The following is a 25,745-nucleotide window of genomic DNA, read 5'->3' as shown; positions in this document are numbered from 1 at the left end:
TCATAGATATTGGTTTCCATTGTATAAGGGCTTGATTAGGCCACATATGGGATACTGTGCAGAAATTTGGTCACCTGGTTTTCAAAATGATGAAGCGATATTAGAAAGGGACCAGAGGTGATGGATTAAGGTAGTTTTTCGAATGTTAAGTAAGAAGAAAGTTGAGAAGATGCCATATGCAGAGTCTAGTGGATAGGTGGAAGAGGGGTGATAAGATAGAGATGTACAAGTTGGTAAGGAGGTTGTTAGGGGATTAACATTGAAGAGATTTTCCATAAAATAGTGGAAGCTGTATAACAAGAGTGTGAGCAAGGGAGTAAGAAGTATATTTTGTGCATGGAGAATTGTGAATGACCGGAATGCACTGCGTGGGAGTGTGGTGTCTGCAGAGAATTTGAATGTATTTAAGGCTCAGTATGATGAGCTGTGCATCATAAAGGGACCTCCTGTGATGAGGCTTTGACTCCATGGGGACTTGGGATAATAATAATAATAATATTCCATCAAATGATATCTCGGTTATGGATATATCTTCTGATGCTTTTATCAAATCTACCATTTCCAAATCCCAGGTCTCCCTCCATTACATGCTGTTTCAGATAATTATTCCTTAATGACTATAGAAATTCCATTTCCATCTTGCCCATTTCTAAGTCTTCTCAGAAGGGATGAGCCAATCAAATTTTAACTACCATTGACTGATAAATTGGTACATATCTATCACAATCACCTCCTCTTCCTCCAATCCACTAGACTCTGCGGATTGCGTCTTCTCAACCTTTCTTCATACTCGACATTCCAGAGACCAGAAACTACCTTAATCAATCAGCTCTGGATCCTTTCCAATTTCATTGCTGCAGTCTGTCAGAGGACGCATTGCAAAAACAGTGAAAGTCACTTGAATCAGTGGCATAATGAAGATACTGACAAAAGTAGAAATTAAGGAGGTGGTAGTGACATTGTATATAAGATATTAATTAGACTACATCTGGATTACTGCATACAGATATCATTCACCTAGACCCGGATAGTGAGATTAAAAGAGATGCAGAAGAAGGTCTAGAGAAAAATGTTTAAGTTGCAGAATACTGGATATGAAGACAGATTGTGGGAATGCAATTTGCTAAACTGGGCAGAGAGGTGATACTCAATCAGGATGATATTCCACAGGATAAAAAGTGGGAAAAAATAGTTTTCCTTGGAAGCTGTATAAGGGTTTTATAAGGAAGGGAGTACAGTGCATTACTGAGTAGACAGCAGGTACACTGATGTTGAATATGATCAAATGAAGTTATGTAAATACTATAGTCTGTAGACTGGTAGTTATACTTCCATGATAAGTTTTGTTACATCACGTAGGCCTAGAATAATATTAAATATCACATGAATGAGTGAGTAACATGACTGCATTATAAACTTATCTAATAATGAAACTTTAGTTGTTGTTTTTTTCAATTTGAAAACTAGAGGAATTTCACAAGCATGTTTTTATTTTGAAAATATAATTTACCACAAAAGACAGAAAGACATAACCCAATTTTCTGCAAGTAGCTTTGCAAGGAAAGATATACCACGATACAGGCAACCAGATACTTGTAACTGAAAAAATCCGTTTTTGTATTTTTTCAGCTTTCTAACACAATATTTCCTACATTTAGAATGAAAAATAACTAAATACTAATATTGCAAATTACAGTTATGTTAAAAACATAACAGAGGCCATAAAAAGTATAATTATTTTGTAAGAAAGCTAAGAGTTGCAAAATACTTTCATCCATTAAAATATTCTACATCTATTCTTTCTGTTACATTCCATCTATCATACTTAACTTTATTTATTCTGATCGTAAATAGTAATGTTATTATTGATAATGAATAATTATTAGCTATCCAGGCCAAAATTTAATCATTCACTAAGAAGTAATAATCCATTTTTTGTTGTTCACTTCTTTCATTATTCTTAGAAAAAAAAAAAAGACAGAAATTTAATAGTCAGTAATAGTGATGGATTTGTTAATATACTGTATAATTCAAGGATAGAATTGTTATCTGGCAAAATATCTAAAGTACAGCATATTATAATTACAGCATAACAGTTTCATCATCACTTTTATGTTTCTTGCATCAAACTTACCATAGTTTTAAAATTCATGACTCAATCAGTTCTGTTAAAAAAGTGTCCGTTGAAAAAGTTTCTTTGTATGTTTGTTTTTTCTTGCTTTATCATCTGAACAAAAAAAAAAAAAATAGGATGCTATTGCTTATTTTTATCATTTTTGGGTTTGTTATGAAATCAAATATGATTTTTTTTTTTAATGAATGAAAAACGGTGAAGAATGCATATGATTGCTGTCATTTATGGTGTCATTAGACAATTTTCAAAATTCACAGTTCCAGATTCATATTCTTACCTACTCCCTAATTAAAAACATTAAAAAAAAAAGAGATTTTGCACAACCATATCTGAGCACAGTTTGCAGTTAGCCAATGAAAGGCAAGACTGCAAAGGAGAGGTGTGGAAGAGTTTTATCACCTGCACTCTGCTAAAAGCCAACCTAAATATCAAAATGTTCCTAGCTATACATATACACCTGTACAAGACACACACACACACACACACACAACACATATTTATATCTCATGTACAAATTTAAGCACTGTCGTGTTCTACAGACTATGCTGTTTTAAATTAATTAGAGGTAGCTGCTGCCTGCAGCAGTTTTCACACACCTACTGTAGACATGTCCTGCCTGCATAACTTCAAGATGACTTGCAGATATTTTTGCACTTGAGCTGTACTTAGATGGAATACCCTAATACGGCAAAAGGGTGAACAGATCAAATTTATAATCACTTCTCCAGTAAACACAGAACTGGACACACTTTTTAATAAAATTCCAGTAAATTATTTTCTTTTCCACATGCATATATACACAAGAAGAGCAATGACAGCAGCAGAATATCACTGCAGGAACTTCTGGCTCTTTATACTACATGGATTCTGGAAATAATAACACAAGAAAAGCTTTAATGAAAAATGTAATAAACAGTTTAATTTTCAATATTATTCAGTAATGGAAAAAAAATCATCAGATTGAACTGTTTTTTTTTTTTTTTTAAATTATTATTCTTATTTTGGTAACCTCCATAGAGTCAACAGAATCATTGTGGAAGGCCTACTCAACCAGCAACATGTCTGTCATAACGAACTTTGAAGTTATTTAACACTCCCTACATTCATAATGCACTCTGGCAATGCATTCCACTCACCAACAACTTTCCACGTAAAAAATCTATTTCTCACATCTTTCTTCACCACATCTTTATACAACTTCTAGGATGGCCTCTCGTTCTTCCCATATTAACATCCACCCTTTTCATAATTCCTTCTGTACTAATCTGGTAGGATCCCTTAATTAACTTGAAGGTCTCTATCATATCTCCTCCTACCCACCAAACTCTGTAATCTATTTACTAAAATAAAGAACCAAAAGGCTTCAGTAATCTATATTCCCTCAGTTGCTCTGCATTACCAACACTCCAGAGTTCCAATATCACTTTGGTCATTCATCTTTGGATCCTCTGTAGTGTTTCCACATCACAATGAAAACTTGGTGACCACATCTGAGCACAATGGTCCATGTGTTAGTCAGACCAACAACTTATATAGAGCCACTATCTCTTTATCCATACATGTCAATCTACTTTTTATCATTGCACCAATACAATGTGCAGTCTTTGCAACACTTTATCTGCCATCAGAACTTTAGTCTACTGCCTACCATCATCCCTAGATCCCAAATCTCATTCACTTCCTGAAGTACAGCTCTACCAATACAGAGTATAGCCTTATATCGCTTTACCCCAAAGTGTAACTAACACCTTGTATTTATTAATATTAAAACTACAACCCAAGCTAAAAGTCTATTCATGTCTTACAGTTCAATCTAATTTTTTGTTAAGTTCACAAAATAATAGACTTTTCTTTTAGAAAATAACTTAAATTATTATTATTATTACATGACACCTCTAAGGAGTCCAAAGACTCATTGAGGGAGGGCACCCACTCTACAACTCTCCGTCTCCACCACTCAATCCACCAAATACAGTGAACTGCATCATCCACTTTCCCCCAAAGTGTAACTAACACCTGTATTTATTAATATTAAAACTACAACCCAAGCTAAAAGTCTATTCATGTCTTACAGTTCAATCTAATTTTATGTTAAGTTCACAAAATAATAGACTTTTCTTTTAGAAAATTACTTAAATTTTTATTATTATTAAGGAGTCCAAAGACTCATCGAGGGAGGGCACCCACTCTACAACTCTCCGTCTCCACCACTCAATCCACTAAATACAACGAACTGCATCATCTACACCAATGGCATCTACTGCCCACTACTACCACTAGTATTTTCACAGATAATCACAAACATCTGCCTACGGCTGGATTCGAACCAGTAGCCTTTTGGCTGGAGAGCAGATAAGCTAACCACTCGGCCATCCAGGCTGGCCTGGTTGGCAGAGTGGTTAAAAAATTATTTAATAATTATTTAAAATTAAAATTTATTTAATAATTATTTAAATTATTAGAGAGGACATGAAAGGGTTGTTGAAGAGGCGAGAGAGTGAAGAGTGAGAAAGTGAAAATCGACAGTATTTTACCTCGACATGATAAAAATGAATTAAGAAGAAGGGCTATGATGGCAAATGATTCAATGTGTAGGCCATGTAGAAGGAATGGATGTGAGTTTCTGGATGTGTGGAGTGAGTTTGAGGAAAGATTGGATTTGTATAAGAGGGACAGCCTACAGCTGAATGTGTATGGTATGGTATCAGGAGTCTAGAAAAACTTCTAGAAAGTCTAGAAAAACAGAAAAATGGTATGAGATCTAACACATTTTAGATCTCATACCAGTCAGGGAAACTAAATTTTAAAGGGAGGAATGGTTAGAATGTGAGTTTAAGAGCGACAATGTCATATAACTGTGTTAATGATCGAAATGGATTTTGTCATGGAAATGTTGACAAGGAGAGAACAATTTCGACTTTGCATTCGTTTGGTTCGGATCCATCAAACGTCTGCAAAGATGTCTACATGTATAGTGCACTAGAGATCTGCAAGTTGTCCAACTGTGTCATCCAGACTGCAGGCAAGCGTATACAAAAGAACATGCAGGTAGATTATTATGTTTGTATATGAATGCTAGGAGTATCAGAAACAAAGGGGTAGAGTTTGTTGCCTTAGTCAATATGTTGGGACCTGAGATTGTAAGCATTAGTGAGATGTGAGTATCAGAACCTATGGTTGCAGCACTACTAACAGTATTTCATGTAGCAGTGAGTTTGAGGCCACCTAGTGTAAGGTGAAATCTAACAAGATCAATTACATAGTGGGGTGTTGTTAACCTGGTGAATCGGTTGTTAGTGATGAAGGCATGCATCACCAAATAGACAAGATAAGCATAAGCACGAAAAGAGTAATCATAATGGAAGACTTTAATTATCCAAATATTGATTGGGTAGCAGGAGAATCTCATGAGAAGAATGAAAATGCATTTATTGAGCTGTTGCGGGACAATAAATGCATTTTCATTCTTCTCATGAGAAGAATGAGAAGAATGAAAATGCATTTATTGAGCTGTTGCGGGACAACTTCCTCAAGATCAAAAAGTGTTAGATTTGATTATAGTGTCAGAGGGTGTTTCAGATAAAGACGTAACTATTCTGTCATTAGTTGGTGACAGTAATCAAGCAGTACTCACTTGGTAAGTGACTAAGTTTATGAATGTTCCATTCAGAAAATATTACATGGTGAACTACAAAGAAGGAAATTATGACCAACTGAGGAGTATACTGAGTTCAATGGATTGTTTGCTGATGGAAAGAATATTGATAGTGCATGGGAAGCATTTAAAAATACTTAAATAGTGTGATATCAGAATGTGTCCTGAGAGTTCAAAGAATAAATAGCGTAGGAGGTATATTCAATTTTTTCACTGTACTGATTTGCCTACAAAAAAAAGGACTGCTACTTTTGTGCCAAAATGTTAAAGTTGCACTTAGTTGCTCTCATCCTAGGGATGAGAGCAATCTAAGTGCAACTTTAACATTTTGGCACAAAAGTTAAAGTCGCACAAAAGTTGATATGTTAAAGGTGCAACTTTAACATATCAACTCATATTAACCCAGTGACTGTATTATTTTCAAACAGTCAAAGATTGTTTGTAATGATATTGATGTTTTTGTAAGCTGGAGTGTATGTATGAAATATTTTATAAATGTATATATTTATTATTATTATTATTATCATCAACACTAACATTATAAGCAGCAGGCTAGAATAGACACAACTGTTGTACAGAAAGCAAAGTCTAAGTATGAAAAGAAACTGGCTCTACATGCTAAAGACAACTGACAAGTCTATCAATATGCTGCAAGTAAAAGAAACAATGAATATGAAAGAATAACTCTTCTAAATCCTGAGCATGAGGGTAACAGATGCAGAAGAGGTTGTTCAATTAATGAGTGCCCATTTTGTTAAAAGCTATTAACCTGGTGTACACAACATTGAGCTCACTGTTACCTCTTCATTAGATGAAGAAATGCAGGTGTATGAGGACGAGGTTTTAGAGCTGTTGCACAAATTGAATAAGAATTCAGCAATAGGGACTGATGGGATATCAGCACAGCTGAACTGGCCATTCCTTTGACCAGGCTATGAGTCTCAGAACAGGGAAGATTCCACAGGAATGGAAGGAATGCATGGTAATTCCATTGCACAAGGGTGGTGCAAAGACTGATGTATCCAACTATCGACCAATTAGTATCTCAGGAGTGGTGGTGAATATTTTGGAAAAATTAGTTATGGCTCACATTTAGAAATGGGTTGACAGTGACTCTACTTTGCAATGAACAACATGGGTTTACTAAGGGAAGGTCATGTTTTAGCAACTTGCTCACATTCTATAACAATTACCATTGAACTAGACAAGGGGAATGGATACACCATGATACTTCTGGATTTTGCTAAGGCTTTGACAGAATACAGCATGATAGACTGTTGCATAAATTGGAGATATGGGTTTGGATTATAGAATATTAGCATGGATAAGAGGGTGTCTGACTGACAGATATATCAAACAGTGGTATATAGGGGGGGGGGGTGAGTCTAGTGGTGTACCACAAGGATCAGTGCTTGGTCCACTGTTATTCAGTCTGTACATTAATGATATTGGGAAGGATTTGACAAGCTATTTGCTGATAATGGAAAGATAGGAAGAGTAATCGGGACTACAGCTGATATGCAGTACTTGCAGAATAATTTGAATAGGCCGGAATTGTGGGCAGGAGAAAATAGATATCAGTTCAATGTCAGTAAATGTAGAGTCATTCACTTCAGCATGATTAGATATCCAATGTTGTATTATATTGGTAGGATTATGCTAGAAGAAACTGTTGAGGTTAGGGATTTTAGAGTATTAGTAGATAGGAAGTGGAAGTTCAGGAGGCCATGTAGCAATGATTGCAAATACAACTTAAAAGATAATTACAATGCTGAAACAAATGTTTACATGTAAAGATAAGGATGTCATTTTGCCTCTTTACAAGGCCTTGATAAGAACTTGCTTGGACTATTGTGCAGAGATCTGATCTCCTAGTTTCTATTGTGATTCTGATATATTGGAGAGAGTGCAAACGAGAATGTTCAAAATGATATCAGGATTGTGGAATATTGGTTATGAAAACAGATTGAGAATTTGTAGACTGCAGACACTAACAAACAGGAGAAAGAGGGGTGATATGATTGAGACTTACAAACTTCTGAAAGGCTCATACAGGATTCAATTGATGGAATTTTTCAGTTTATGGAGGTTGGAAAAAGGACAAGAGGGATGCTAAGAAGGAGGTAAGGGCTAGATTTTTATCTCAGATGTTCTGGCCTTGTAGGAGAGTCCAAACAGACTATGTGCATGGGCAGATAAGTGAAGCTATTAGTTTAATGTTGCAAAATGCAAGGTTGGGATGCAGAGAATACAGTTAATGGAGAAATTTTGAAGGAGGCGGAAAAGATGAGTGATCTGGGAGTGATATTAGACAGAGACTGAAAGTTCAGGGGTCATGTTGTTAAATTGTAGATCATCCCAACGGATTATGGCAATAAAGTGGAGGATATTGACATACACAAGCAATGAAATCATGGTTCACTTGTATAAGGCTTTGATCAGGCCACATATGGACTACTGTGCACAGATCTGGTTGCCTGATTTACAGGGGGGGGGGATGTATTGGAGAGGGTCCAGGGAAGGTTTACTAAGTCACTGTCAGGTCTATGGAATATATAAGAAGAGTGTGAGCAGAGGAGTGAAAAGCAGGTTCTTTGAATGGTGAGTGATTGATGAGCGGCATGCAGTGCCTGAAAGTGTAGTGAATGCAAATACTGTGAATGGGTTTAAGGCATGGTTCGATGATCTTCTGCATGAGGAAGTATGGAGCCCCCATGATGAGTCCTTTGAATCCATGCAAGTCAGATATTAATAATAATAATAATAATAATAGTGATGTCGAAATGAACCTCAGCATCTGAGGATAAGGATATCATTTTGCCTCTTTGCATGGCCTTTATAAGACTGCACCTGGACTATATGCAGATTTGATCTCCTTGGTTTTGAGGAAATTAAGAAGCTGTGTGGAAAAGATGCAAAGAAGAGTTACAAGGATTATATCAGGATTATGGAATGCAGATTATGAGGACAGATTGTGAGTATGTGAACTACAGACCCTAGCAAACAGGAGAAAGAGGGTTGATATGATAGAGGTCTATAAACTTTTGATTGGGTGTTAATAGGATATTGTGTGATGATGTTTTCTGTTGTTTGGAAGATGGGAAGAGAACATGGAAGATTGTGGGCAGTCAAGAAATGGGGAAGAGAGTTACATTTTTCCTCTCACAGAGCACTGAGTGAATTAGAGCAGTTTGCCTGGTGAAGTGGTGAATGTATCTAGTGTGAATGGAAAAAAAAAAGATAGTGTGAATGAGTTTAAGAGAAGTTGTGAGAATTGGTGGGGATAATGTATGGCCTCCTTTGATGAGACCTTGACTTCCTGGAGGTGTTAGATAATAATAATAATATTTGACTGCATATAGAAAGTTAGGAGAATAAATTGTGAGTGCTTATTAATGAATAATATTTAAAGCAAGAGCTGCATTAAAAGAAAATGTTGTGGATTTAATACCAGGATAAAGGTGATGGCCAGATTTGGGAGCATTATAAAAAGCAGGCTAATAGAGTGGAATCAATAAGTAAGAAGGGAAAATCGCATCTCAAAGAATTGTCGGTCAAACATATAAAGGGAAAAATCTGATTTTTTTCACTGAATCTGACTTTTTTCACATAGCAAAAAAATTCAATTTTTTTCACTATGTGAAAAAAAAAAAAATCAGATTCACTGAAATGTGCCAAGTAAAAGAAAGATTGACTATGGAAAAATAAACAAAGTGAATATGGGTGATAGGAAAGTGCATCAGAAAGCTCAGTTGTTGAGTGATCACTTTAGTATATATATATATATATATATATATATATATATATATATATATATATATATATTATATATATAAATATATATATAATATATATTATATATTATATAATATATATTATATATATATTAATTTCGTGTCTTTTAATATCTTTCTATGTTCTTATTGCCTGATGAAGTCATTCTTGACGAAACATGTTGCGTTTTTTTCAAATAAATGTCATTGTGTTATAATTCTCGGGTTTTAAGTCAGTTAATTTAGAAAAATGAACATATCCCAACCCCGAGTTAATAGTACTAATCATATTATATATATATATATATATATATATATATATATATATATATATATATATATATATATATATATATTTCGGGAAGATCCATTAGCTCTCCAGATGAAAACAAGGAAATTGTAAAAAAGAACAGAGGTGGAGTTAGAGATATTAAGGTTATTGCAAAGGCTTTATCTGAATGCACTCTGCTCATATTCAGGATGAGGAGGAAGGGATATACTATGATGCTTCTGTATTTTGCTAAGGCCTTTGACATTCCACAAGGGAGATTTTTTCACAAACTTAATAAGCTTGTGATATATATTAAAGAATGGCTAACTGACAATTATCCGAAACTGATATATGGAGGTGCTGAGGCTCAGAAAAGTAGAGGCAACCAGTGGAATTCCAAAGGGTAATTGTTCTTTAAATCTTTGTTAATGATATGTGGATAGTCTAGAAGTTAATTTCCATATACAAAGTAGGGGAGGAAGTTAAGTGATACAGCTGTTACTCAATCTTTGCAGATTGATATGAACAGATTAGTTCTGTAAGAAAATTATTATTATTATTAACACCAGATCTCCATGGAGTCAAAGATTCAATGTGGGAAGTACACACTATCCAACCATATCTTAATGTCATTCACTATGTCTGCATTCACCACACTCTCAGGCAATGCATTCTACTTACCAACCACTCTCCATGTACTATAGCTATCTTCTTTTCTTATGAAAAATTTCTTACATGGCCATAACTTATATGTCTTAATCATGACCCTGCTCCTCCTCCTATTCACGAGGCTTTGCAAAATGCATTAACTCAATTCTGTCTTCATACTCCTACATTCCAAAGATTGATCGGTTATCACCTTAATAATCCATATGAAGCCTGATCAAGTTCTTATAAAATGGAATCGTAATCTATTTATTTTTGCACATCAAGGGCCTCTATATTATTGCCATAATCCAATGTGACAACTTCATAACTTGTGCAATGTGGTCCCTGTGTCCTTTTTTGTCCACCATCTCTCATCTCCGCCTCCTTTAAATTCTCCCCATCAAGCATGTATTCTGCATCCTATTGCCTCCTTAATTTCAGAACATTACACTTTATAGAACCGAAAATTCCACTTACCTGCTGACTCATGCAATCTATTCAAGTCTTCCTGTAAGGCCCTAACATCTTCTTGGCTTCTTATTATTTTCTTCAATTTTATATTATCAAACAGTAGCATATCTCTAGTTAAAACCATCCCAACATCATTAATATACAAATGAACAACAATAATCCCAAAACAGACCATTACATTCAAACCACTAGTGATGTAATCCCCCCCCCCTCACCCTCCTTGTCTCACACCATTAGTGACTTTTCTTTGATAGATAGATATCAGCAGTTTTTCAGGATACTACATCCCCATATAAAAACTGCTGATATCTAACTAACAGCCAGTCACCTAACTAATCTCATCCATTTCAATATAGTTACCAGCCTGTTGTGTGGAAATCTATCAAAAGCCTTTGCAAAAACCAAAATTCCATTGGTTATGCATCCCTCCTTCCTGTCCAATGCATTCATCAACTTCTTATAGTACGTAAATAAATTTGTAACACATGACCTCCCTTTTACAAATCTATGCTGACTATCACAAAGAATACTGCTGTTGTAACCCATTTCTGTATCCAAGCTCTCACTAATCTCTCAAAATAATTTAATCACAACTTCAGATGTACAGATTGGCCTACAAATTGTAGCCACAGTCTTATCACCATTTTTGTGCATTGGAACAATTTTACCTTATTTCCACTGCCTTGGGACCTGTACTGTTGTAAGACTCATTAAACAGGTATGCCAAGGCTACTGCCACCTGGAGCATTCCCTCAAGACAGGTGGTGATAAGAGATCAAATCCTACTGCCTTATTTAATTCCTCATACACTGTACTTTCTGCTTAGGCATAATTAAGCCATCCTATACACTTGAGCTTCACATGATTTCAAAATGATTAAAATGACAAGCTCTTATGAAATGTTCATTGAATATCTCAACAATGTCCTCTGCAGTATTTACTAATTTACTAATATTCATATTACCAATATTAATGAATGATAGAGAGAGTGTCATGCAAGATTCAAAAGTTGAATTGGGTTGGATGAGGCAAGAGATGAAATAAATGCGGAATGAAATTAAGAAAATTCGGGTGAAAGCGATAAAAACCAATCATGTTAGTATGAAAGAGTTAATGAAAGATGAGTGAGTGCCATTGTATGGCAACTCTATTATTAAAGGTGTGCTGGATGAGAGGATGCACAAGGTGTGTTTTCTAGGTGGCAAAATGAGTAGAGTGATTAAGGCATTGGATATGAGGAGGGAGCGAGCAAAGCAGTTGATGGTTCTAACAGGTACGAATGACTTCACAGAGGACAAAGAGCATGTCAGAATGGATATCCGGAGGGTGCTTAGATGGATAAAAGAGAACAGTGTGATAGGAAGAGTAGTAAGCGTGTTGCCTAGGTATGACTGTGGTGAGATGAGGTGGAGAGCAAGGATTATGAATAGCTGAAATGTGTGAGGAGAATGGAGTACAGTTTGTTAATGTGTGGAATGAGTTTGAAGGATGAAGTGAACTATATAAGAGAGATGGACTGCATTTGAGTGGTTATGGTGTGAGTCACTTGGAGAGACTGCTGCTGGAAGGTAGAGAAGTGAGTACAGAGAATGAATCAGATCAAGTGGGAAGTGATATGAAAGAGCAGGAGAGATTGAAGAGGTGGTTATGAATGGGGAAGTGAGTGGTATGAGTATGAAAAATGAGAGAATGGGTGTGCAAGAGGAACAGGGAAACAGGGATGTTCAGGATGGACAGGAGTACACTGAGTGAGAAAGGTGGATGCTCCAAGAGGATGTGTATACAGGAAAGGAATGGGATGACTTGGGATCAAGAGGAAACAGTTGGAATTGAAGAGGGTTCTAAAATGAATAAGCAGAAAGGGAAATGGCCCCAGTCGCTCATTGGGAGATCACATCGAGTGGGTGGTATCAGTGGAACTAAATGTAGATCCAGAAATGAGCTGTTGTGTTTGTATACAAATGCTAGAAGTATAAGAAACAAGGCAGATGAAATGGTTACATTAATTGCGTCTGTTCACCCAAAGATTGTCGGAATAAGTGCGACATGGTTGGGAAGAGGACGACATCCTGACAGGAATAGAGATGGAAGGGTATGATGTGTTTCGTGAGGATAGAAAGGGTAAAAAGGAAAGGGGAGTGCTAATTGATGATAGAGAAGGAGTTATATCCATACAAAGTAGAGATGCAAGAGGGAAATAGTGCCAGCAGTTTTGAGGCAATATGGTGTGAGATAGAGGTGAAAGGAATGAAATACTTGGTTGGATGTTGTTACAGACCAGGTAATGTGGATGGTAGTGATAATGAAATGTATGATCAAATTAGCCAAGAGAATAAGAAAAGAGTGATCATTATGGGCGATTTTAATTATGGCAACATAGACTGGAATGATGAGATAGCAACTGGAAGTAAAGAAAATGAGTTTCTTGAGTTTTTCAGGGATCACTACCTCAGACAGTATGTAACAGAGGGCACGTGAGAATTGAGGGTCTTGGATTTGGTCATCTCATCAGAGAATGTAATTATAAATGGAGTGTCAAATCACCCACCAATTGGTGAGAGTGACCATGAGGTGATTACCTCGGTGGTTGCCAGCAGTGTGAGGACCACTGTGAGAAAAGGGTATATGTGGAACTACAAGGGAGGTGATTATGAAGAACTCAGGAGACAGCTTGCAAGTGTAGCGAGTCTGGTGAACAGGAGAGATATGATAGAGACCTACAAGTTAGTAAGGGGTTGTTATAGGATCAATGCTGGAGAAGTTCTACAGTAAATAGAGGGAGATCGGGGGAGAACCAGAGGTCATCCCTGGAAACTGTATAAAGAGGGTGTGAGTAGGGAAGTGAGAAGCAGGTTTATTTCTTGCAGAGTTGGGAATGATTGGAATGCCTTGCCTGAGAGTTTGGTCTTCAGAGAATTTGAGTGTGTTTAAAACACAGTATGATGAGCTGTGTGTATGATAAAAGGACCTACCAGATTAGTCTTTGACTCCATGGAGTCTTGGGTAATAATAATGATTTCAAAATGATTAAAATGACATGCTCTTATGAAATGTTCACTGAATATCTCAACAATGTCCTCTGCAGTAGTTACTAATTTACCAATTTCCTTTGCATCATTTTTACAGAACTCTTAATATCTTAAGTTTCTATCATATTCCCTCTTTTTCTGCCTATCAACTAAACTTTGTAACCTACATGCCTACAAAACTATTTCCATAGGGATAGTTTGGAGATCCCCACAGACCTATCACTAGCTTGGTCACTCATCTCTGAATCCTCTCTACTGCCTCCTGATCCTCAAGAAACTCAGGTTACTAAATCTGTGCACAGGTCAAGATGTAGTTGAATTGCAGACTTATAAAGAGGGATAATACCTTCACTATCTTTACTTGTTAACATGTCTTTCAACATCCAAGTAATCTTAAGAGCTATTTTACTAACTTTTGCAATATGCCCTCTTGAACTTCAACTCTCTGTTCACCAATATCCCCAAGTCAAAAACATGTATCTGCCAGGACCCAAACCTGGAACTTTCTGCATGTTAGGCAGATGTGATAACCACTACAACGAATAGGCATCATAAAGCAGGCTGCTGCAAAAGTTGATGAGAGGATATAACAAGAAATGTGATCAGAATATTCATTACAAAGCAGAGGCAATTAGGGTTGATCAGTACATTAAGGAAGGCAAAATTAGATTATGAGAGAAAATTAGCTAGGTGGGTTAACCAAAATCTCAGAGTTCTCTTGCTAAATGATGAGTAAAAAAAGTATTGAAGCAGAAGGAATAATGCATAAACTGATGTATAAATAGTGATAGTGAACTAGGGATGTATAAGATATTACAAAATCTCAATATGAAGAGACATGATCACAATCCATTCCCCTGGAATGGATTGTGATCATGTCTGTGTATGGAATATCAACCCATGTGTTATGAGAATTGGCACTGCCTCTAACTGCTGTTCAAATCTCAGCAGCAGCAATGTCCCAAGTGAGTGGAAAGAAGACAAAATAGTTTATTTTACATAAAAGGAAGTTCCAAGTTAGAAGCAAATTACAGCGTAATCAGTATTTATCATTATTATTATTATTATTATTATGTAACACCTCCAGGGAGTCTAAATACTCATCAAGGGAGAACACCTACTCTACGACTCTCAATCTCTACCAATCAACCAACCGCAACTACCTTCATCATCTACACCAGGATTTCTCAAATTGTATTCCGTGGAAAGTGAATAAGTGTTCCGCGATGTCAGTGACCAAGCCATGTATTTTAAACATGGAAGTAATTCGGGAAAGGGAATACCGCTGTTTATGACCAGTCATAAAAATTGCCTGCAAGCTGATTACAATAATGGGTGGCATATCCTCTGTTCTCAAAATTGAAAGAAATAACATCTGTGTTGCAAATGTCAGTGGCCAAGCTGCATATTTTTAAACATGGAAATATTCATGAATTATCGTTAATTTTCACACACTAAAACCTTTCAACATTCAGGAAAGGGAATACCGCTGTTTATCACCGGTCATAAAAATTGCCTGCAAGCCAATTACAACAATGGGCAGCACATCCTCTGTTCTCAAAACTGAATGAAATAACATCTGTGTTGCAAATGTCAGTGACCAATCAGCAAGGAAGTATAAAGAAAATTTTTCCACTAAAATTGAAGATCAATGCAGTCTGTATCTGGTTCTCAGATCTAGTAATACTGAATACTTTCTTCACAAGTTCATATTGTAGGGTGAAAGTGCTTGTTTCGAAACCGTAGTGCCATGATTTTTTAAAAGTAATAGGCCTACACATTTAAATTTTAATATGAATAAGAGACAAGGGACTTTGTTTAATTTTGGTGTTAAGAAATCTCTTATTGAAGGTGTTAGTGATTCATCCCTCCACCCTACAAAGTGATCTCCACGATGTACAAAATGAAGGGAAAACTACCAGCACCTATAATAATATTATAAATTTTTTGTGATCAGAATGGGATATGTCAATGAAAATCAGCACAAATTAATTCAATGATGTTGGCCTGAGGAAACTACAGTATGCTACAAAATTTCATTAGTCCAGTGATTGATAACTGATTTAAATGCAATTTTATATTTGTCAACATGTCACACCATATACATAAATGTACTAATACTCTTTATGATTATGCCATAATTAATTATTAACATCATAACGTATTAATAATTAATAATTAATTATTAATAATTATTAATTATAATTATAAATAATTAATTAATTATTAATACGTTATGATGTTAATAATTAATTAATTATTAATACACTGCAAAATAACCAAGGTGTTCCATGAAAATTTCAGGATTTGTGAAGTGTTCCATTGTAGGAAAAATCTAGGAAACACTGATCTACACCAATGGTATCTACTGCTGACCACCACCACTACCACTAATGTTTTCACAGATAATCACATACATCCATACCCACGACAAGATTCGAACCCATAGCCTTTTGGCTGGAAAGCAGATATGCTAACCACTCAGCCAACCAGGCCAGCAAAGGTATTTTGGAGCGATGTTAAAAGTGTTGGAATTGTTAAAGGTAGAATTCAATAATAGATATATTGGAGGACAGCAAGATATATCCTTCAGCATCTCTGTAAGGTAGATCTTTCATTATTCATTTAATCTCTTTCTATAGTAGCTACACTCTGATAATGCAAAGGTAAGAACAGGACACAGAACCGCTATTAAGTAAACTGCACCAAATGGAGATGGATATGAAGCCAACAACATGAATAAGAGGATGACTGATGGATAGATATCAAAAAATAGTATATGGTCGAGTTGAATTCAACTCTGCCATATATCTGTCCATCAGCAAAAAGGCAGGTGATGCACCATAGCCTAAACAGAGTGACCTAATCACCAAGTACTGTGATTAGTTGCTAATCAATTTGGAAATTAATGATAGAAAGAATGATTTGAGGGGAAAATAACCAATTATATGTTAATGATAACAAATCTAGAGAGGACACCAGTTAATAAAGATAATACAGAGGTGTTGTAGGAAGATTTAAATAGACTGATGATATGGGCAAAGGATAGTGATCTGAAGTTTAATGTGTCAAAGTGTAAGATTTATGGAACTGGAGTGCAGAAAATCAATGAAGCTACATATTTCGGGATGATGTTGGAGAGGGATTTGAAATAATAGCCAAAATAGCTCAAACATATCCAAAGTATAACTTGGATAACATTCAAGACACAATGACAAGCATAAATAAAGAGATTGTTTTTCTTCTCCTCAATAAGACTTTATATGGTCACATCTGGATGATTACTATGCACAGATTTAGTCATCTTGGTTGGATGTTGAAATGGTGAAGAGGATGCCAGACCAGTCACTATTTTGGTAAACAGTGATTGGGCTGTGAAATGCTCCTTATGAAGAGAGACAAACTGAAAGATTATGGATTGCAAGTTCAGGTAGGTAGATGGAAAAGATGGGATAGGATGAAATATTTTAAGTTACTAAAGAGGTTTTATAGAATAGAACTGTTCCATATATGAGGAAAAAAACTGGTAAGGACTAAATTTTGTTGCTTAGTGAATGATTGCAATGAATTGTTTAAAGCTATTGTGAGTGCTTTATCAGTAAATGAGGATAAGGAGATATTATTATTATTATGATTCCCACCTCCATGGAGTGACTTGTAGACTCGTTGTGGGAGGACCATCCTAGAAAACACAAAGTCTATCATACCAATCCTTGAACTCAGACCATTTGCGCTTTCACCACTCTATCAGGCAATGCATTCCACATTTCAACCACCCTCCATGCAGAGAAACCACTCCTCACCCTCTTGCTCACAGTTACTTTTTGTAACTTCCAAGGATAGTCTCTTATCCTCGCCTTTTCCCCCTGTTCCAACCTTGTAATTACCTCACAACAGTTTAAAAGTCTCAATCATATCACCTGTAATCACCAAACTCTGCAGTCCATATTCCTTCAGCCTATCTTCATAACTAACATTGTACAGTCCTGATACCATCTTTGTTATCTACCTCTGCACTCTTTCATGGTTAATTTATCTTAATTCATCTCCTTCAAATCATGGGGACCAAATTTCAGAACAATAGTTAAAGTGTGGTCTGATCAGGACTTTATACAATGCAATGACAACTCATTTATTTCTGCATGTCAGCATCCTTCTCAGTATTTCAGTAATCCTATGGGTTACCTTCACCACCTTTGCAATATGTTCCCTGAATTTCAGGTTTCTATCAATCATCACTTCCACTTCCTCCAGTACAGTTCCTCCAACAGCATATGCAGCCTCCCATCAATGCATCCCAAACTTCAAGACTTGACATTTTGCTGCATTAAACTGACATCCCCCATTCATTTTCCCATCTGTCCAGTTTATTTAAATCCTCTTGCAGGACTACCACATCTGCATGATTACTAATAAACCTTCCCAGCTTCACAACATCTGCAAACAACTGAATATATCCCCTTGCAATTCATTGACAAAGTCAATGATATAAAGGTTAAACAATATAGGTCCCAGTACTGAGCCCTGTGGGACCACCACTTGCAACCTACTTCTCCTTGATACTGCTCCCCATAAACAACTCTCTGATACCTATCATATATAACTGGTAATTAATTTACGGAATTAACAACGCATATAAAGTAAATTAATTAAAGATAACTTTAATGAATCACTTCTATATTTCGACAATGTCACATTGTCATCTTCAGGAACATAAAGATATGGTATGTGCACTAAAGGAACTAACAAAGCAAATGAGGAAGAAATTAAGACACTAATTTTGTTCCTAAAGTCCTAATGGTGACCTCTTGCGGGCAACAAAATTGTGTCTTAATTTCTTCCTCATTTGCTTTGTTAGTTCCTTTAGTGCACATACCATATCTTTATGTTCCTGAAGATGACAATGTGACATTGTCGAAATATAGAAGTGATTCATTAAAGTTATCTTTAATTAATTTACTTTATATGCGTTGTTAATTCCGTAAATTAATTACCAGTTATGTCTAACCAACGTATAAGTCTTACCACTAGAACCTATCATATAGCCAATCCAGTTCACTTACCTGGCATTTAAACCCATGTGCTGCAACTTAAATATCAGCTTATCATGTGATACCCTGTAATATTTAATAAAGGCATTTGCCTTTATTAAATATTAAAAAAAAAAAAAAGAAAAGAAAAGGCAGGATATGCCTTTCCCTCATCAACTACTCTTATCACTTTATTGTAAAAAGCAATCATATTGCTAAAGCAAGAGCGCCCCTTAACATATTTATGTTGATTCTCACAGATAACATTACCCCCTTTTGCCAAATGATGTAAATGATCCCTCAGTAATTTCTCCAAGATCTTAACAACTACTGATGAAACACAAACTGGTCTATAATTTTACACTTACAGTCTGCCACCACCCTTATTCAATGGCAATATCTTACCCTCCTTCCACTCCTTGGGTACCTTTCCCTTGGCCAGTCTTTCATTGAAAAGCCTGGTCAAGGGAGCTGTCAGTTCTTTAGCACATTCTCACAAAATCCATTGCAAAATTCCATCCAGTCCCACTGCTTTATTGACTCATCCAGAGTACTTAGTATTTGAAACACACTATCCTCTTGCACTTCTAAACCTTGAACCTGCTATATCCCTCTAGTATCAAAACCTGCTTTTCTAGGATGAAATACATAAAGTGTTCACTGAACAATTCCACTATGTCCTTTGCACCAGTCACTCTATTTGCATTTTTATTCCACAATGTCATTCTTCCACAATCATTTCTCCTCCTACTGACCACATAGCGAAAAAATTCCTTGGGATTTCTCTGGATCTCAGGGCCAATTCACTTATCATATTCCAGTTTTGCCTTCTTCACTATACTAGTCACTCTCCTGGCCTGAGTCTTATATTCTTCATGCATGGGATCTCTGCCCCTCTCCTTATATCTCTTCCATAACTTATTTTTAAAAGTTACTATCTAAGACTATTATAATCATCCACCTTATAATTCCACATACATTCCCTTTTCTTTGATACTCCTGCATGTCTATTCATCTTTCAAGTCAAAACCACAAGGTCAATCTCTCCAACTTGGGGGAAAGATATCATCTCAGTTATTATCAGCTCTTCTGATGCTATGACCAAATCCCAAACTCTTGACCCTTGTGTTCTTTGTACTACATGTTGCCTAAGATATTTGTCTCTCAAGAATAATAGAAATTCCATTCCCTTATTACTACATGCAGTTTCCTCTTTCCAATTTATACTGCTGTTATTAAAATCTCCCATAACAATAATTCTTCTTGCACTTGCAAAGCTCAACTGCCTAAATCATCTCCTGCCCCTCACCCCTCTATACTCTGTGGCTTGTAGCAACACCCCACTAAATATCCTGTCCTGTCCTGCCCACCTCTATCTCACACCATCTGCTTTCAAAACCATTAGTACCATTGCTCTCCAAATCCTCCACTCTAAGATAAGTCATCACTTATCATAAGCAGTACTCCATCACCACATTTTTCCTTCCTATACTGTCAAGAAATGCTATTGCAAGTTTCAGGGATCCCAATAATCTTTGGATATGCTGATGCTACAAATTCATCTCCTTTTCCAGATGCTCCTTGAATAAGTATAAAGAATCAAGACATTGTCACTGTTTCTATACCTATCATTATTCCCTCTGGCCTCACTGGATTCAGCATGATGCATTCCCCCTTCTTCCAAGCATCTATTCCCACTAGAGGCCACCCCCTGCTACTATCCACCCTGATAATTCTAGTTTCCCTTAACTGACACACTGACTCATTCAGAGAACAGCATTCTCTCCAAATGCCTAAGTCCTTCCTCGTTCAAATGCAAGCCATCTCTTGCATACAGTTGCTTTCCATATTCAAATGTCTTCCAAGAATCCACATATTCCAACCCTCTCTTTATCATTCCTCCAGGCAAACACTTCTCAGGCATTCTTCCTTGCATACCATGGATCATTGAGTCTCCGTACATCCCCTCTTACCACCCCGTTCTTCTTTGCTCACCTGCATCCCTTGCTCTTGCTCGTCTAACACTTTCTTTCTTTTTTTCCCCTTCACATACTCATTGTCCTGTCATCTTCCCATCCCTGGTTACAGCACTCTCTCACATTTTTCTCATTCTCTCTCTCTTTTACTGGTTCTCCTATTCTCTCCTCTTCTAGCATTCCCTTAACTCTCTCTCACTCCTACTCTGATTTGCTTTGCATTCACTGTTTCCAGCTGCTTAGTCTCTTATTTCATGCTTCACAGCTAATTCACAAGACATTTCATTTTCTCTTTCAGCACATCTCTCTCTCTCTCTCTCTCTCTCTCTCTCTCTCTCTCTCTCTGCAAGCTACCTACTCTTGCTCACCATTCATCCTGCCAATTAACACCATCTTCAAAAACTTCACCATGATTCAAACTTACCATTTTTCTTATGTTTATTTTTTCATTTACATTCTGATCATTATATCTGCATTCTCAATCATGCTACTCAGCTCTCTTGGTTGGTAAAAAAATTACATGAGGAGGATATGATAGGTGTTGTTTGAATAATGCCTAATGTTAGCCTCTGGCAATGAGTTTAAAGACTCCACTGATATTCCCATTTAATAGTAACTCTCCAGTGGAGTGAGATCAATCTCATTAATGAAATTCAGTATAGCAAAGCACATCCTATTTTCTTATTTGCAAGAAAACTCTTACTTCATGATAATATCCAGATACAGATAAAGTAAAATTTCTCTTCTTAGTCTGAATTTATGCCATCTACTTTTCTGATACAAACACATCACATCCATAACTTCCTCAGCCTCTAAAAACTTTATATACTTTTCTGCTTAAGGCACCATGTCTCTAACTTCTACAGTTGCTAACCCAATACAAATTTTAAATCCAGCCAAACTAATAATGTTATTCTTGAAGTTTTGAAGCAAATAAAAATCTCCCTATGGTTAATTATTGAGCGTATTTTAGAAGATCACTCTGGTTGACTGATAACTCCTCTCTTACACAGTCTCACTCCATTTAATCACTGTTTCTTAAGACTTTCTCATGAGTCTTAAACTGATTTCCATTATTCTTCTGAACTCATCAAAACTGAGCAACTGTGAAATGACATCCATACATGATTCAATTCAAACTTACAGAACCAAGTTTTCATCCTCCTTTTCCATTACCTTTACTACTACTATATTGGAACAATCTTCCTCACAGTGTAAATTCCAAGGATTCCAAAATGTTCAAGAAGAACATCAGTAGGTTCCTCCTTTCTTCTTGATCAATTTCTCACACATAGCACCTATTCTATAGTTTTTTTAAGTTTAAGTATGTGTTAATATAATAATAATGATAATTATTATTATAGCAGAGGATTCCTACATTTTGTGTCATTAAAGATTTCCCAATGAGTTCAAAGACTCATTGTGGGGAGAATTGTTTTGTTAATTTATTTATTTATGCTTATGGCTACATAAAAACTGGTAAGTGAAAAGTACAATCACTATTTCCAGAAAACAAATGATGAAAATCTTAACATCAAAACGTTCATTACATAAAAGGCACAACCTGTTTTCTAAGTCTTTCCTTTTTTTTTTTTTTAATTATAAAGCAAAAGTAACTTGTCACAATTAAGCCAGGGACAATTATTGTCCTGCTGCACCAAGTATGATACGGCTGCATGTTCTCACAACACTTCACAACATAAAAGTAACTGTATCCGAGGTTTAAGTAGAGAGCAATTGTGTCTTGTGTGAGAAAACTCGATCCATTAGAGGAGGCCCATTTCACACTGTATCATCATCATCTTCTAACATGAGGAGGAGTTCTGCAGATACTATGATGAGGACTATGAGAGTAACTACGAGAATGACGTCTTTGTGGTGAGATGGGACCATGATCTTCTGTTTCCTCCATAACCACCATCACCTTGTGGATGTCCTGTAGGCCACCACTGTGAAATTGGCACCTTGGGCAGTCGTACACAATATGTGCAGTCGTCTGAGCCACAGGAGAACAATCACAATAAGGGTGATCTGACAGTCCCCATTTATGTAGAAGATAGCCACATCTAACCTGACTAGTTCTGATCCTGTTTATGGATGACTAAATCTTCCTAGGAAGATCAAAACTAGGCTGTGGAGTGCAGGGATCTTCTACCAGAAAGCCGTTTGTTGGACCAGTATTCTCTCCATATGTCAGATATTGATGACAGCACAGCTGAAGAGAGTTCGTCCATGGACCAGAGAGGCTTTCTAGATTTGAGGTGAAGACTAGGAGGGTTTATGAGAGTCTGGTGTAGGGGTAGGAGTGGGTTGCTCATTGCTTTATTAAATTCCCTAATCGCGGCCTGTCTTCTCCGTATGTGTGTGGTGGAGCAATGTTAGATAAAACAGGCAGCCAGGAGAGAGGGGTGCTTCTCACTGTCCCACTAATTGTGCACATGGTAGAATTCAGCTGGGTGTCTATCATGTTAGCGTGTGTACTTCTTTCCCAGACAGGGGCATAATATTCTGCTGCAAAGAATGCGAGGGCTAGTGAAGATGACCTTAGGACATCTGCACCACAACCCCAGGTTGTTCCAGTAAGCCTTGAAATTATGTTATTTCTGGTTTTAATTTTATTGGAGAGGTTGATGATGTGCCTTTTATAGGTTAGGCTTCTGTTCAGGCTCACTCCAAAGTATTTTGGGTGAGGCTCATGTTCTACCATTTTTCCATTTTACCATTTTTGTTGTTTTCATTTTGTTAATGATCCACAACAGCCTCTGGCAACCTATTCTACTCAATGACCACTTTCCAAGCAAAAAATCCAGTTCTTATACCTTTGCTAATCAAACTCATATACCACTTCCTTGTATGATGACCCCATGTTCTCTCCAACTAAGTCATATAATGGAAAATTTCAGATGCATCTAGTCTATAAATCATCTTTAGTAATTAATGTTTCTGTCATATCTCCTCTTTCCCACCTAATAGCAAATTTTTGTAATCCATAAACCTCCAGCCTATCTTTACAGGTGCCATTTGACAAACTAAATACATTTTGGTCACTTGCTTCTGAATCCTCTTTACCAGTTCCAAATCCTCAAAAAACCTCAGGCAACCAAATCTGTGCATGACAGTTCAGATGTGGTTGCACCAAAGTCTTATAACTTTGTTATCCCTACTTGCCAGCATGCTTCTTAACATCCAAGTGAGAATCTTTTGCTCACTTTTGCAATATATTCCCCAAACTTCAAACTTTATCTACATTAATCTTCTAAATCTCCAGCCTTAATTTCTTGCTGTGCAGTTCCATCTTTGTAAATAAATACAGAATCTGCAGTTTTTTCATCCCAAAAGACATAATTTTACACTTTGATATATTAAAATGTCATCATTATAATTTACCCAAACTAACACACTTAATTCAGATCATCCTTCAAGGATAAAGGTGATTGATCAATCACCAGTTAACTATAATCTAAACCACTCTATAATATTAATCACTCCTCTATTACTCTTCATGCAGAAAACCCAATTCAGAATACCTTGCGGATCGTACAGTTCAGGTGTAGTATAATCCTGCCAGTGTAATTTTGTACACTAGTATAACTGACTTCTATCTCTACTTGTCAGTGAACTTATCATAGTAGCAATATGCTTCCCTTGAACTTCATATCTCTACTAACCATTATCACAGATCCAGAATTTTATTCACCTCCTGCAACACTGGTCTGCTAATCCAATATTCAACATTAACAAACCAAGCAAAAAAACTTTGAATTTAGACTTCAGCAACACTAAAATAGAAATTCCACTCATTTATCCAAGCCTAGAGTTAATTATGTCTTCTGAAGGGCTTTGACATCCACATCACTACTTATACTGCTTCCCAATTTAGCATCCCAAAAAAATAACTGAATGAATTTATGATTTATACTAATGTCAGGAGTATCTGGTATAAAGGAGATGAATCAGTGGCACTGATAACATCAGCCTGGCCAAATATTATGAGGATCTCTGAGACATGGTTGACGGAAGATGATATAATAACAGGAATAAAAGTAGCAGGGTACAGCATTTTTCGGCAGGATAGGAATGGAAAACACATTGGTGGAGTACTGCTTATGATAAGTGATGACTTATCATATGCAGTACTTTGGAAGGCAGTGACACTAATGGTTTTGAAAGCATGTGGTGTGAGGTAGAGGTGGGCAAGACAGAATATTTAGTGGGGTGTTGCTACAAGCCACAGAGGAGCATAGAGGGTGGGGAGCAGATGTTTAGGCAGTTGAGCTTGGCAAGTGCAAGAAGAATGATTGTTATGGGAGATTTTAACTACAGCAGTATAAGCTGGGAAGATGAAAATGCACGTAGTTATAATGGAATGGAATTTCTAGAATTCATGAGAGACAAATGTCTTAGGCAACATGTAATAGAGGGAACGAGAGGTTCAAGAGTTTGGATTTGGTCATAGCATCAGAAGGGCTGATAATAATTGAAATGACATCTCCCCCAAGTTGAAGACAGTGACCATGTGGTTTTTGACTTGGAAGATGAATAGACATGCAGGAGTATCAAAGAAAAGGGAATGTATGTGGAATTGGCGGGCGATTATAATAGTCTCAGATATCAACTTGGGGCAGTTCCATGGAGGGATGAATTGAAGGGCAAGATATCATTAGTGCTTGGGAAATTGTGAAGGAATATTTGTTAGTAGAAATAGGAAGCTGCATTTCATGAGTGAAGAAGAGAACACAATTTGGTGTAAAGTGGATG

This window comes from Typopeltis vanoorti, chromosome 1, assembly GCF_054136105.1.
Source record: "Typopeltis vanoorti isolate ZY-2024b chromosome 1, IOZ_Tvanoo_1.0, whole genome shotgun sequence".
NCBI classification, from domain to species: domain Eukaryota; kingdom Metazoa; phylum Arthropoda; class Arachnida; order Uropygi; family Thelyphonidae; genus Typopeltis; species Typopeltis vanoorti.
Note: the sequence above shows the minus strand (reverse complement) of the source record.